Below are 14,956 nucleotides of genomic sequence, written 5' to 3'. Positions count from 1 at the left end.
ATTGTAGTACCCAGACATTCTGAGCACATGCTCACTAGCTGAGATATTCTCCTCCATCTTGTAGGCAAAGTACTTGTCAGAGGTCTCGTACCTCTCGACATGGGCATGAGTCTGAAATACCAATTTCAACTCTTGGAACATCTCATATGCTCCGTGATGTTCAAAACGTTTTTGAAATCCCGGTTCTAAGCCATAAAGCATGGCGCACTAAACTATCAAGTAGTCATCCTACGAGCTTGTCAAACGTTCATAACGTCTGCATCTGTCCTGCAATAGGTCTGTCACTTAGCGGTGCATTAAGGACATAATTCTTCTGTGCAGCAATGAGGATAATTCTTAGATCACGGACCCCGTCCATATCATTCCTACTATCATCTTTCAACTTTTCTCTAGGAACATATCAAAAATATATAGGAGCTATATCGCGAGCTATTGATCTACAACATAGATATGCAAATACTATCAAGACTAAGTTCATGATAAATTAAGTTCAATTAATCAAATTACGTAAGAACTCCCACTTAGATAGACATCCCTCAAGTCCTCTAAATGATATGTGATCCAAATCAACTAAACCATGTCTGATCATCATGTGAGATGGAGTAGTCATCAATGAAGAACATCTCTATGTTGATCATATCTACTATATGATTCACGTTCGACCTTTCGGTCTCTAGTGTTCCGAGGCCACGTCTGTACATGCCAGGCTCGTCAAGTTTAACCCGAGTATTCCACATGTGCAAAAATGTCTTGCACCCGTTGTATGTGAATGTAGAGTCTATCACACCCGATCATCACGTGGTGTCCCAGCACGACGAACTGTCGCAACGATGCATACTAAGGGAGAACACTTATACCTTGAAATTTAGTTAAGGGATGATCTTATAATGCTACTGCCGTACTAAGCAAAATAATATGCATAAAATATAAACATCACATGCAATCAAAATATGTGACATGATATGGCCATCGTCATCTTGTGCTTTTGATCTCCATCTCCAAAGCATCGTTATGATCTCCATCGTCACCGGCTCGACACCTTGATCTCCATCATAGCGTTGTGATCGTCTCGCCAACTATTGCTTCTACAACTATCGCTAACGCATAGTGATAAAGTAAAGCAATTACATGGCGTTTGCATTTCATACAATAAAGAGACAACCATAAGGCTCCTGCCGGTTGCCAGATATCTTACAAAACATGAACATCTCATACAATAACGTTTATCACATCATGTCCTGACCATATCATTGAAGGAAAAATGCCCTAGAGGCAATAATAAAGTTGTTATTTATATTTCCTTATATCATGATAAATGTTTATTATTCATGCTAGAATTGTATTAACCGGAAACTTAGTACATGTGTGGATACATAGACAAACAGAGTGTCCCTAGTATGCCTCTACTTGACTAGCTCATTAATCAAAGATGGTTAAGTTTCCTAGCCATGGACATGTGTTGTCATTTGATGAATGGGATCACATCATTAGAGAATGATGTGATGGACAAGACCCATCCGTTAGCTTAGCACTATGATCGTTTAGTTTATTGCTATTGCTTTCTTCATGACTTATACATGTTCCTATGACTATGAGATTATGCAACTCCCGAATAACGGAGGAACACCTTGTGTGCTATCAAACGTCACAACATAACTGGATAATTATAAAGATGCTCTACAGGTGTCTCCGATGGTGTTTTTTGAGTTGGCATAGATCGAGATTAGGATTTGTCACTCTGTGTTTCGGAGAGGTATCTCTAGGCCCTCTCGGTAATGCACATCACTATAAGCCTTGCATGCAATGTAACTAATGAGTTAGTTGTGGGATGATGCATTACGGAACAAGTAAAGAGACTTGCCGGTGACGATATTGAACTAGGTATGATGATACCGATGATCGAATCTCGAGCAAGTAACATACCGATGACAAAGGGAACAATGTATGGTGTTATGCGGTTTGGTCGATAAAGATCTTCATAGAATATGTAGGAGCCAATATGAGCATCCAGGTTCCACTATTGGTTATTGACCGGAGATGTGTCTCAGTCATGTCTACATAGTTCTCGAACCCGTAGGGTCCGCACGCTTAATGTTCGATGACGATTTGTATTATGAGTTATGTGATTTGATGACTGAAGTTTGTTCAGAGTCCTGAATGAGATCACAGACATGACGAGGAGTCTCGAAATGGTCGAGAGGTAAAGATTCATATATTGGAAGGCTATATTCGGACATCGGAAAGGTTCCGAGTGATTCGGGTATTTTTCGGAGAACCGGGGAGTTACGGGAATTCACCGAGGGAAGTATTGGGCCTTATTGGGCTTTAGTGGAAAAGAAAGAAGGGCCACAAGGGGAGGCAGTGCCCCCCATGGGCTGGTCCGAATTGGACTAGGAGGGGGCGGCGCCCCCCTCTTTCCTTCTCCCTCTCCCTCTCCTTCCTTCTTCTCCTACTTGGAATAGGAAAGGGGGAAACCTACTCCTACTAGGAGTAGAAATCCCCCCCTTGGGCACGTCCCTTGAGGCCGGCCCTCCTCCTCCTCCCCTTCTTTATATACGGGGGAGGGGGCACCCCATAGACACACAAGTTGATTTCTTAGCTGTGTGCGGTTCCCCCCTTCACAGAAACACACCTCGGTCATATCGTTGCAGTGCTTAGACAAAGCCCTACGTCGGTAACTTCATCATCACCGTCTCACGCCATCGTGCTGACGAAACTCTCCCTTGGCCTCAGCTGGATCAAGAGTACGAGGGACGTCATCGAGCTGTACGTGTGCAGATCACGAAGGTGTCGTGTGTTCGGTGCTTGATCGGTTGGATCGCGAAGACGTTCGACTACATCAACCACGTTACTTAACGCTTCCGCTTTTAGTCTACGAGGGTACGTGGACACACTCTTCCCGCTCGTTGCTATGCTCTCCTAGATAGATCTTGCGTGATCGTAGGATTTTTTTTGAAATACTACGTTCCCCAACAATCACATCACAACATGCTCTGCAAAAACAAGTTAGGCGTCCTATACTTTGTTGTTGAAAGTTTTACATGGTTGCTACAGGCTTCTAGACAGAACCATTCTTACCTACGCATAAAACCACAACAGTGTTTCATCAAGTTTACTGTTTTAACCTTCTTCAAGGACCGGCCGCAGTCAAATTCGATTCAACTAAATTAGGAGAAACAGACACCCGCCACCCACCTTTATGCAAAACTAGTGGCATGTCAGTCGGTGGAACCGGTCTCATGTGCGTGGACATGTAAGGTTGGTCAAGGCCGCTTCATCCCACAATACCGCCGAATCAAAATAAGGCATTGGTGGTAAGCAGTATGTAACATCCCAAATTTTCAATTTGGAATGTTATACATTAGGTCATCTTAGCATATCATATTTTATTGCATTTTGGCTTGATCCTAGAAATTCTACGCAACTCAAGGACCAACAGAGAGAGTTGGGGATTTTGTTATTTTCATATTTGAGTTTTCTCGAATTTTGAAAAGAGGATCGTTTGATTTTAATTAATTTCTCTTCGAATATTTCTTTTATGAAAATAAAAGAGAGGGGATAAAATGACTTCCTCAAAATAAAGAAATATTGGAGATTTAATGTTAAAATCAAATAAGAGTTTTATTCGGATTTTTATCGCTATTTTATTTGAATTAGGAAAAATATGTGTTTTTCAAAATTGCATTAGAGGCCCAAATAAATGTTCACCTTGTCCGGCATATTTTTAGAGGACGGGGAAAATTTATTTCAGGATTTTTGGAGTCCGTTTAGTATTTCTTTTCCTTGTTTTTCTGCGCGGAATTTTTTTTAAAAAAAATCAACCGACCTACGGGGCGTGCCCGAGCCGGATTCCTTCGGCCGGGGGCTTTATAAGCCACAGCCTAAGCCGCCGAGGCCGCAACCCCGTAGCCCACCAGCCCGCCCCGCCGAAACCCTAGCCGCGCCAGCCCGCCGCCGCCGCACCGCGCCGCCCCGCCGCCGACCCGTCGGAGCCGCGCCGCCGCCTCGCCACCTCGCCGCCGTCGCCGGAGTTCGCCGCCACCGCCGCCGGTTTCCTTTGACCGGTTCAGTTTTTCGGTAAAAACCTAGATCTGTTTTTTATTTTAGACCAGTTTTTTTGGTTTATTTATTTAGCGAACGCCCGTTCGTTCGTTTGTTTTAATGAACGGTTTTCACCGTTTAACCACAGACAGCGAACGTTCATTCGTTAGTCTGTTCGTCAGTTTTTCTTTTTCTCAGATTTTTCGTGATTATTTTCGATCGCGATTTCTGATCCGATTTTCGTTTTAGTTTAACTTTTCGCTCGTTTATCGGAATCAGGCGATTCAAGCGCCTAGAGTTTTGTCTCGAAGCCCTCTTTCTGTTTAATCAACTTAAATAAGTTTTTGCTACTGTAAAATTTGACTTTAGTCTAGATTAGTAATCGAAGCTTGTTTCTTTCACAGTTTGAGTTTTGTTGCTTCATTTGTTTCGATTCTTTTTGCAAACCGGAGTTCTTAAGTTGAACTTTCTGGTTAGATCTTCTTATTTGAGTTTTACCCGTGCATCTTTGCTTGATTGCTTATTGTATGCTTGTTTGATTGCGATAGAGTACACGGAGTGCGAAGCGTGCTACTACGAGTCTCTAGGTTTCACGGATCATCAGCAAGGAAAGTAACACTTTGATCATACCCCTTTACTACCCAGTTTTATTGCATTAGATCAATCCTCAAACAATTGCATGATTAGGATCTGAATATGTGGGTTTGGGGAAGTAGATGATGTAGTACCTATTCACCTGTTTATTATCAAACCTTTGGGAGTTACTTCTACGTTGCTTATATTACTATGCTATGCTCGTAGACGTGGTTTGGGTTTGAGTGTATTCATGACAGATGTGAGTATTGTTAATTAATGGTTAACTTAAGGTGGCAACTTTAATACACATCTGGGTGGATTGAGGCACCTGGGGAACCCAATGTTGCCTGTATTTTTGGAAATCCTGGGGTACCGTGTGATTCTCCTATGGACTGCCACCCAGACTCAAAGGGATCATAAGATTATTCATGCTAGAAACTTCCGTATGCGGCCACATGCCATTATGGGCTCTGGCATAGTTGCGTAAGTGGTGGGAAACCTTTCCATGATGGGCTAGCAGATGAGGGGATTGTAGGTGTACAGGCCTATCTATCGGTTAAGGGGACCTCTTTGGAAAGACTGTGTCTCGGTCATCCGTTTCTCAAACATCATGTAGTGAGAGAAATTCAACGAAGGAGATCGAGTCTTGTGGAAAAAAGTGCGCGGTTATGGACATCTTGAGTATACAAACTAATCATGTGCAGAGTGTACAAACTAATCATGGTTAGCCGTGTCCCCGGTTATGGACATCTTGAGTATCTAGTTCTTGGATTATCATGTGGATCTCATCACTCTTAATATAATTTGATTGGGTTTAATGATGATGCTTAATTGGGATTGAGTTGGGTGAACCTTCTCAATGTTTAACAACCACCATGATAGTTAAATAAAATTTATTCCTTTGTTGCAGGGAAAAACTAGCTTTCCGCAAAACATATTAACCATACAGCCTCCACCAGCCATATATGCATGTAGTGATAGCATTATTCTATTCATTACTCTCTTGTGTTACATTGCCAGCATATTCCATGTGCTGACCCGTTTCGGGCTGCAACGTATCATGTTGCAGACTTTTCAAAAGATGAGTAAGGAGCCTTAGGGCGTGGTCTTTCACTCAGTGATGCCGTTGGAGTTGATGGACTCACTTTATCTTCCAAACCTTCCGCTGTTATTGTATTAGATGGCCTTAAGCCATATTTATTGTAATAAGCTCTCTTTTGAGACATTCGATGTAATAAGTGTGTGATTGCTACTCTATTATAAATCCTCAAGTACTGTGCGTGTCAGTATTACCGATCCAGGGATGACACTGATGCACAGAGATCAGACCGTTTGAGGTCTGGTCGCTACAAGATGGTGTCATAGCACACGTTGACTGTAGGACACGACCACTAAGCTAAAGCCCTAGATCACTACTCTCTTCTCATTTCTGACTCCTCTCCATTTTCTACTCTTTAGGATGGCGGACGCAAGGAACAAGTTTGCACAACCAGATGAAGACACACCTTTTGGACGCCACTTGAAGGAAATCACTAGGTACCTGAACATCGGAATACCAAGCTTCACCGGGACTTACAATGCCACTTTACCAGAAGAGGAGCACTGGATGATTCAAGTTCAAGTTCCAGGAAGGACATTTACGCCAGTCACTGAGCCCATAGAGTTTTCCTTTGATGCACCAACCTGGAGTCTAGGAAAGAGTATGGCAGCCCACATCACCATGGGACGCACTGGAGAAGTTTACCACAAGGATCTCAAGGATACTATCTACCAGATTTGTGGACGCCGAGATGAGTAATGGGATATGATTAGCACCAGGAAGGATAGATCCATTGCAGCTTTCATCCAGGAGTTAAACCAGCACATTCGTCGCCAGGAGAACCAGATGTGCACAGGCATGATAGATTTGAAGAAGGCGATGACCAGGATCACGGAGCTGGAGGAAGAACTCAAGTCTACACGCGATGGATACGAGGAGGAAATGACGATACTAGTGGAGATGAATGATGATCTGACAAGGAAGCTAGGAATATTCATGGGAGACCCCGCGCCAGGAGGAGAAGACGACGATTCTACTTGCCCGGAGAACTACATCATCATCGACGACACCGACTCGGACCCCGACGATAGCGATGATGACTATGTTGATGAAGCTGGAGCGGATATTATGGAGTCTTCCACCGATCAATTTTTCTAGTCGACCACCATATCAGTAGTAGTATCCCACCATGTATATTAGTATAGTCTGAGCACTTTTGTAACGATAGTTCTAGACCGATTGTATGCCCTTGCTTGATTGATTGAGTGATATGATTGTGCTTGTCTCATGTGCATATGGGTAGTGTTTTCTCACTAGACCTCATTCTATTCTATTCTCTTCCCTCTAAACCCTCAGATGCCTCTGAGACGTGACCCCGGATTTACCTTTCCACCGGAGCTCACTCAGTTGATCCAGCAGCAGAATACCTTGATGCGGTTGTTAGTTCAGAATCAAGGCAACAACAACAACAACCCACCACCACCACCCCTAGTTGACAACTTAGCCCGTTTTCTGAGATTGCAGCCGCCGGTGTTTTCCAGTAGCACCGAGCCGATAGTGGCAGATGATTGGCTCCGCAGGATTGGAAGGGAGTTAACCACTGCAGGATGCACAGATGCTGAGAAGGTGTGTTTTGCCGCGCACCAATTGGATGGACCAGCGGCCTCATGGTGGGAAAATTACACTGTCACCTATCCTATAGCCAATGTTACATGGGACCAGTTCTAGCAGACCTTTCGCACTGCCCATGTATCAGTAGGAGCTATGGCCATGAAGAAGCGTGAGTTTCGCAACTTACGCCAAGGAGGACGCATAGTTGGCCAGTATGTTGATGATTTTAGTAAGCTAGCACGTTATGCCCCAGATGACGTCGCTACAGATGCAGCTAAGCAGGAGAAGTTTCTAGAAGGACTGAATGATGAGCTGAGCATGCAGTTGATGGTGGCAAATTTCAATAACTACTAGGAGTTAGTAGATAGAGCTCTCATGATTGAAGGGAAGCAGCAGCAGATTGATAACCGCAAGAGGAAGTATGGACAAGGGAAGTATAATTCTGGAGCTCAGCAGAAACCCCGTTTTACCCCGAACTCGGGAGGACCCCTTCAGCATAACCATGGAGGTCACAGTCACACTAGAGGGAGTTCGCACAACCATAGTGGCTCCAAGAATGGGAATGGTAATGGAGGAAGCAACAGACAGAACCGCTCCAACCCAGCAACCCCCGCCAAGAAAGATCTAAGCCACGTTACTTGCTACAAGTGCCAGAAGACCGGACATTACGCCAATGAATGTCCTGAAGCTAAGCATGGAAATGGCAATGGAAATTCTGGGAAGAAGCCCAACCCTTTCAACAGGGGACAAGTGAACCATGTTAACGTCGAGGAGATTGAAGCCCAGCCAGATGCAGTAATAGGTAAGTTTTTGGTTAAGTCATTTACTGCAGTCGTTCTTTTTGATACTGGTGCATCGCATTCATACATATCAAGGGGATTTGTGGATAAGTATAAGCTGCCCACCAAAGTTCTTAGTACACCTATGTTAGTGAGCTCGCCAGGAGCAGAGTATATGGCAAGCCAAGGATGTTTTCAGATTCCATTGACCATAGGTAGGCATGTTTTCCCCTCGGATCTGATAATTTTGGAGTTGCAAGGTTTGGATGTGATTCTGGGTATGGATTGGCTATCGATGTATGGAGGAAACATCGATTGCGCTAGTAAGTCGATTTTGCGCACCACCCTAGAAGGAAGAAGGATCAAGTATGTATCCCGACATGTGCCGATTAGGACTCAAGTAAATTCCTTATCAGGAGTTGTACAGGAGGGACTACCAGTGGTGAGGGATTTCCCAGATGTATTTCCAGAAGAGTTGCCAGGCATGCCACCGGATAGAGACATCGAGTTTTTGATTGAGCTTTTGCCAGGCACAGGCCCAATATTTAAGAGACCGTACAGGATGCCTGCACAGGATTTAGAGGAAATTAAGAAGATTAAGGAGTTACTGGATAAAGGATATATTCGCCCAAGCTCATCACCTTGGGGATCACCAGTAATTCTAGTGGAGAAGAAGGATGGATCGTTGAGGATGGTTGTTGATTATCGAGGATTGAATGAGGTGACGATCAAGAACAAGTACCCACTGCCAATGATCAATGATTTGTTTGATCAGCTGCAAGGAGCTAAGGTGTTTTCCAAGATCGATCTGTGATCAGGGTACCACCAGCTGAAGATTCAAGAGCAGGACATACCTAAGACAACTTTTACCACGAGGTACGGGCTATATGAGTATACCGTTATGTCATTTGGCCTGACTAACACACCTGCCTATTTCATGAACATGATGAACAAGGTGTTTATGGAGTTTTTGGATAAGTTCGTTGTGGTGTTCATTGATGATATTCTGGTCTACTCGAAGAATGAAGAGGAGCATAAAGAGCATTTGCGATTAGTACTTGGGAAGCTTAGAGAACATCACCTATACTCCAAGTTCAGCAAGTGTGAGTTTTGGTTGAAGGAAGTTGGATTCCTTGGACATGTTATATCCGGAGAAGGAATAGCGGTAGACCCCGCCAAAGTTGTCACTATGACAAATTGGGAGGCACCCACGTCAGTTGGAGAGATCCGGAGTTTTCTTGGACTCGCATGATACTACCGGAGGTTCATTGAGAATTTCTCGAAGATTGCAAAGCCTATGACGGAGTTGTTAAAAAAGGACACCAAGTTCAAATGGACTGAGGAATGTGAGGCCAGTTTTTAGGAGTTGAAGAAACGCTTGGTTACATCACCAGTGTTGATCCTGCCAGATCAACGCAAGGATTATGAAGTGTATTGCGATGCTTCTCGTCGAGGACTTGGAGCAGTGCTTATGTAGGAAGTAAGAGTTGTTTCATATGCCTCACGACAGCTTAAACCCCATGAGTTAAATTATGCTATGCATGATTTGGAGTTAGCAGCCGTAGTGCATGCGTTGAAGACTTGGAGACATTTTCTCATCGGAAAACATTGTGAGGTATACACGGATCATAAGAGTTTGAAGTATATCTTCACGCAGAAGGAGTTGAATCTCAGGCAGAGGAGATGGTTGGAACTCATTAAGGATTATGACATGAAGTTGCACTATCATCCCGGAAAGGCTAACGTAGTAGCCGATGCGTTGAGCCACAAGAGTCATGTCAATACACTCATGACTGGAGAGTTACCCAAGGAGTTAGCAGAGTATCTTCGCGAGCTATGTTTGAAGATAGTTCCGAGAGGCTATGTAGCAGCATTGGAGATTCAGTCTACTTTGATGGATAAGATCAGAGAAGCTCAGAATATGGACAAGGAGATTGCCGAGATAAAGGAAAGGATGAGCAAAGGAAAGGCTAAAGGATTTCGTGAGGATGAGCATGATACCTTATGGTTCGAGGACCGCGTATATGTACCAAATGATCGGGAGATCAGGAAGCTGATTTTGCAGGAGGCCCATGATTCGCCATATTCGATTCACCCAGGAAATACTAAAATGCACCTGGATTTGAAGGATAGTTTCTAGTGGACCGGAATGAAGAAGGATATTGCGGAGTATGTAGCAGTTTGTGATGTATGTCAGAGAGTGAAGGCAGAGCATCAGAAGCCAGCAGGATTTCTACAACCATTGCCGATACCCGAATGGAAGTGGGACAACCTAGGTATGGATTTTATCACGGGATTGCCCAAGACTCGTTCAGGCTATGACTCGATATGAGTTGTAGTCGATCGTTTGACGAAAATAGCTCATTTCATCCCAGTGAAGACCACTTACTCCAGTGCTAAGTTAGCAAAGATATATATGACCAGGATCGTATGTTTGGATGGAGTTCCGAAGACCATTGTATTAGATAGAGGAACCCAGTTTACCTCAAAGTTTTGGAATCAGTTGCATGAAACTTTGGGAACCAGGCTAGAGTTCAGTATAGTTTTTAACCCGCAGACAGATGGACAAACTGAGAGAGTCAATCAAATTCTGGAGGACATGTTGAGAGCTTGTGCACTAGATTATGGATCTAGTTGGGACGATAATTTGCCTTACGCAGAGTTCTCTTACAACAACAGCTATCAAGCCAGCTTGAAGATGGCCCCTTTCGAAGCACTGTACGGAAGGAGGTGCAGGACACTGTTGTTGTGGGATGAAGTTGGAGACCGATAGTTGTTTGGACCAGATTTGATTAAAGAGTCTGAAGAGAAGGTTAAGCTGATTCACGATAGACTCAAGGTAGCCCAGTCCAGGAAAAAGAGCTATGCGGATTCTAAACTCAAGGAGACAATTTACGAAGTCGGAGACATAGTGTATCTTCGTGTATCACCCCTTCGAGGAGTGAAGCGCTTTGGAGTTAAGGAAAAGTTAGCACCATGTTTTGTGGGGCCATATAAAGTTTTGGAACATATGGGAGAAGTTGCTTACAAGTTGGAATTGCCCGAAGGATTGTCAGGAGTTCACGATGTGTTCCACGTTTCTTAGTTGAAGAAGTGCCACGCAGAGATGGCTGATATCCCTCTGAGAGATACAGTGCCACTAGAAGCGATACAGTTGGATAGTGATTTGACCTACGAGGAGAAGCCAGTCAAGATTCTCGAATTTGCCAGCCGAGTTACACGCAGCAAAGTTATCAAGTTCTGTAAAGTTCAGTGGAGCCACCATACTGAAGATGAAGCCACCTGGGAACGAGAGGAAGACCTACGGAAAGATCACCCTCACCTATTTTCTAGCCAACCTGAATCTCAAGGACGAGATTCATCTTAAGGGGGGGTAGGTTTGTAACATCCCAAATTTTCAATTTGGAATGTTATACATTAGGTCATCTTAGCATATCATATTTTATTACATTTTGGCTTGATCCTAGAAATTCTACGCAACTCAAGGACCCACGGAGAGAGTTGGGGATTTCGTTATTTTCATATTTGAGTTTTCTCGAATTTTGAAAAGAGGATCGTTTGATTTTAATTAATTTCTCTTTGAATATTTCTTTTATGAAAATAAAAGAGAGGGGATAAAATGACTGCCTCAAAATAAATAAATATTGGAGATTTAATGTTAAAATCAAATAAGAGTTTTATTCGGATTTTTATCGCTATTTTATTTGAATTAGGAAAAATATGTGTTTTTTGAAATTGCATTAGAGGCCCAAATAAATGTTCACCTTGTCTGGCATATTTTTAGAGGACGGGGAAAATTTATTTTAGGATTTTTGGAGTCCGTTTAGTATTTCTTTTCCTTATTTTTCTGCGCGATTTTTTTAAATCAACCGACCTACGGGCCGTGCCCGAGCCGGATTCCTTCGGCCGGGGGCTTTATAAGCCGCAGCCTAAGCCACCGAGGCCGCAGCCCCGCAGCCCACCAGCCCGCCCCGCCGAAACCCTAGCCGCGCCAGCCCGCCGCCGCCGCCGCCCGCTGCCGACCCGCCGGAGCCGCGCCGCCGCCTCGCCACCTCGCCGGAGTTCGCCGGAGCCGCCGGAGTTCGCCGGCGCTGGTTTCCTTTGACCGGTTCGTTTTTTCGGTAAAAACCTAGATGCGTTTTTTAATTTTAGATTGGTTTTTTTCCGGTTTATTTATTTTAGACCGGTTTTTTCGGTTTACTTATTTAGCGAACGCCCGGGCATCTTTGCTTGATTGCTTATTGTATGTTTGTTTGATTGTGATAGAGTACCCGGAGTGCGAAGCGTGATACTATGAGTCTCTAGGTTTCACGGGTCATCAGCAAGGCAAGTAACACTTTGATCATACCCCTTTACTACCCAGTTTTATTGCATTAGATCAATCCTCAAACAATTGCATGATTAGGATCTGATTAATATGTGGGTTTTGGGAAGTAGATGAGGTAGTACCTATTCACCTGTTTATTATCAAACTTTTGGAAGTTACTTCTACGTTGCTTATTGTGACGCCCCCGATTTGACCGAACACTAATCATACATGCAAACATGTACGAGCAAGATTAGGGACTCATAGGAAGATATCACAACCCAACTCTTCAAATAAAATAAGTCATACAAGCATCATATTACAAGCCAGGGTCCTCGAGGGCTCGAATACAAGAGCTCGATCATAGACGAGTCAGCGGAAGCAACAATATCTGAGTACAGACATAAGTAAACAAGTTTGCCTTAAGAAGGCTAGCACAAACTGGGATACAGATCGAAAGAGGCGCAGGCCTCCTGCCTGGGATCCTCCTAAACTACTCCTGGTCGTCGTCAGCGGGCTGCACATAGTAGTAGGCACCTCCAGTGTAGTAGGAGTCGTCGTCGACGGTGGTGTCTGGCTCCTGGACTCCATCGTCTGGTCACATCAAACGGGTATAGAAAGGGGGAAAAGAGGGAGCAAAGCAACCGTGAGTACTCATCCAAAGTACTCGCAAGCAAGGAGCTACACTACAAATGTATGCATTGGTATCAAATGGAAAAGGGGGTCTCATATGTGGACTGAACTACAGAATGCCGGTATAAGAGGGGGATAGCTAGTCCTGTCGAAGACTACGCTTCTGGCAATCTCCATCTTGCAGCATGTAGAAGAGAGTAGATGGTAAGTTCACCAAGTAACATCGCATAGCATAATCCTAACTGATGATCCTCCCCTCGTCGCCCTGTGAGAGAGCGATCACCGGTTGTATCTGGCACTTGGAAGGGTGTGTTTTATTAAGTATCCGGTTCTAGTTGTCATAAGGTCAAGGTACAACTCCAAGTCGTCCTGTTACCGAAGATCACGGCTATTTGAATAGAGTAACTTCCCTGCAGGGGTGCACCACGTTTCCCAACACGCTCGATCCCCTTTGTCTGGACACACTTTCCTGGGTCATGCCCGGCCTCGGAAGATCAACACGTCGCAGCCCCACCTAGGCACAACAGAAAGGTCAGCACGCCGGTCTAAATCCTATGCGCATAGGGGTCTGGGCCCATCGCCCATTGCACACCTGCACGTTGCGTGGGCGGCCGGAGAGCAGACCTAGCAACCTCCATTACAAAGGAAGTTGCGTTACACGGTCCAACCCGATGCGCGCCGCTCAGTCGCTGACGTCATGAAGGCTTCAACTGATACCATGACGTCGAGTGCCCATAACTATTCCTGCGTAGTTGGATAGTGCGTATAGGCCAGTAGCCAGACTCAGATCAAATACCAAGATCTCGTTAAGCGTGTTATCTTGAAGTAACCGCGAACACCGACCAGGGCCAGGCCCACCTCTCTCCTAGGTGGTCTCAACCTGCCCTGTCGCTCTGCCACAAAGTAACAGTCAGGGGCCGTTGGGAACTCAGGCCCACCACTACCTAGATGGAGCCACCTGTCCTTTCAGCCCCCTCATCAGAATCACATGCGGGTACTTTACGAGCCGACCCGACTTTAGTCACCACCTGTATAGTATGTGAGAATGTACCCGTGATCACCTCCCGAGTGATCACGGCCCGATAGTATAGCATGGCAGACGGACAAGAATGTAGGGCCACTGATGATAAACTAGCATCCTATACTAAGCATTTAGGATTGCAGGTAAGGTATCAACAATAGTAGCAAGGATAGGCTATGCATCAGAATAGGATTAACGAAAAATAGTAACATGCTACACTACTCTAATGCAAGCAGTAGAGAGAAGAATAGGCGATATCTGGAGATCAAGGGGGGGGGCTTGCCTGGTTGCTCTGGCAAGGAGGGGTCGTCAACACCGTAGTCGATCGGGGGTACCGGCAGCGTCTCGGGGTCTACCGGAAAGAAGTAACGGAGGGGGAACACAATAAATAGCAGAGCAAGCAAAGCAACACAAAGCATAACATGGCAATGCCCGGTGCTAGGGGTGACCTAACGCAGTATGAGGTGATATTGGTGAAGGGGGGAAACATCTGGGAAAATATCCTCGGTGTTTCGCGTTTTCGGACAGATGAATCGGAGGGGGAAAGTTGTGTGTTCGCTATGCTAGGGATGCGTGGCGGACGAATGGGCGCGTATCCGGATTTGTCTCGTCGTTCTAAGTAACTTTCATGTACAAAGTTTTTTCATCCGAGCTACGGTTTATCTTATATTAATTTTAAAAGACTTAAATCATTTTTAGGATTTATTTAATTATTTAAATCAACATTATCCAGAATAGTGTTTGCTGACGTCATCATGACGTTAGCAGTTGACCTGGTCATCCTGACAGGTGGGTCCCACTGGTCATAGACTGTTTAGTTAATTAACAGTAGTTAATTAGGTTAATTAGTCATTAGGTTAATTAATCATAATTAGTTAATCTAATCAGAATTAATTAAGTTAATTAATTAATTAATTAATTAATTCTTTCTTTTTAATTCTTTTTTAAAT

Source organism: Triticum urartu, chromosome 4A (assembly GCF_056163025.1).
Source record: "Triticum urartu cultivar PI428250 chromosome 4A, HENAU_Tu73, whole genome shotgun sequence".
NCBI classification, from domain to species: domain Eukaryota; kingdom Viridiplantae; phylum Streptophyta; class Magnoliopsida; order Poales; family Poaceae; genus Triticum; species Triticum urartu.
This window is presented reverse-complemented; position numbering follows the sequence as displayed.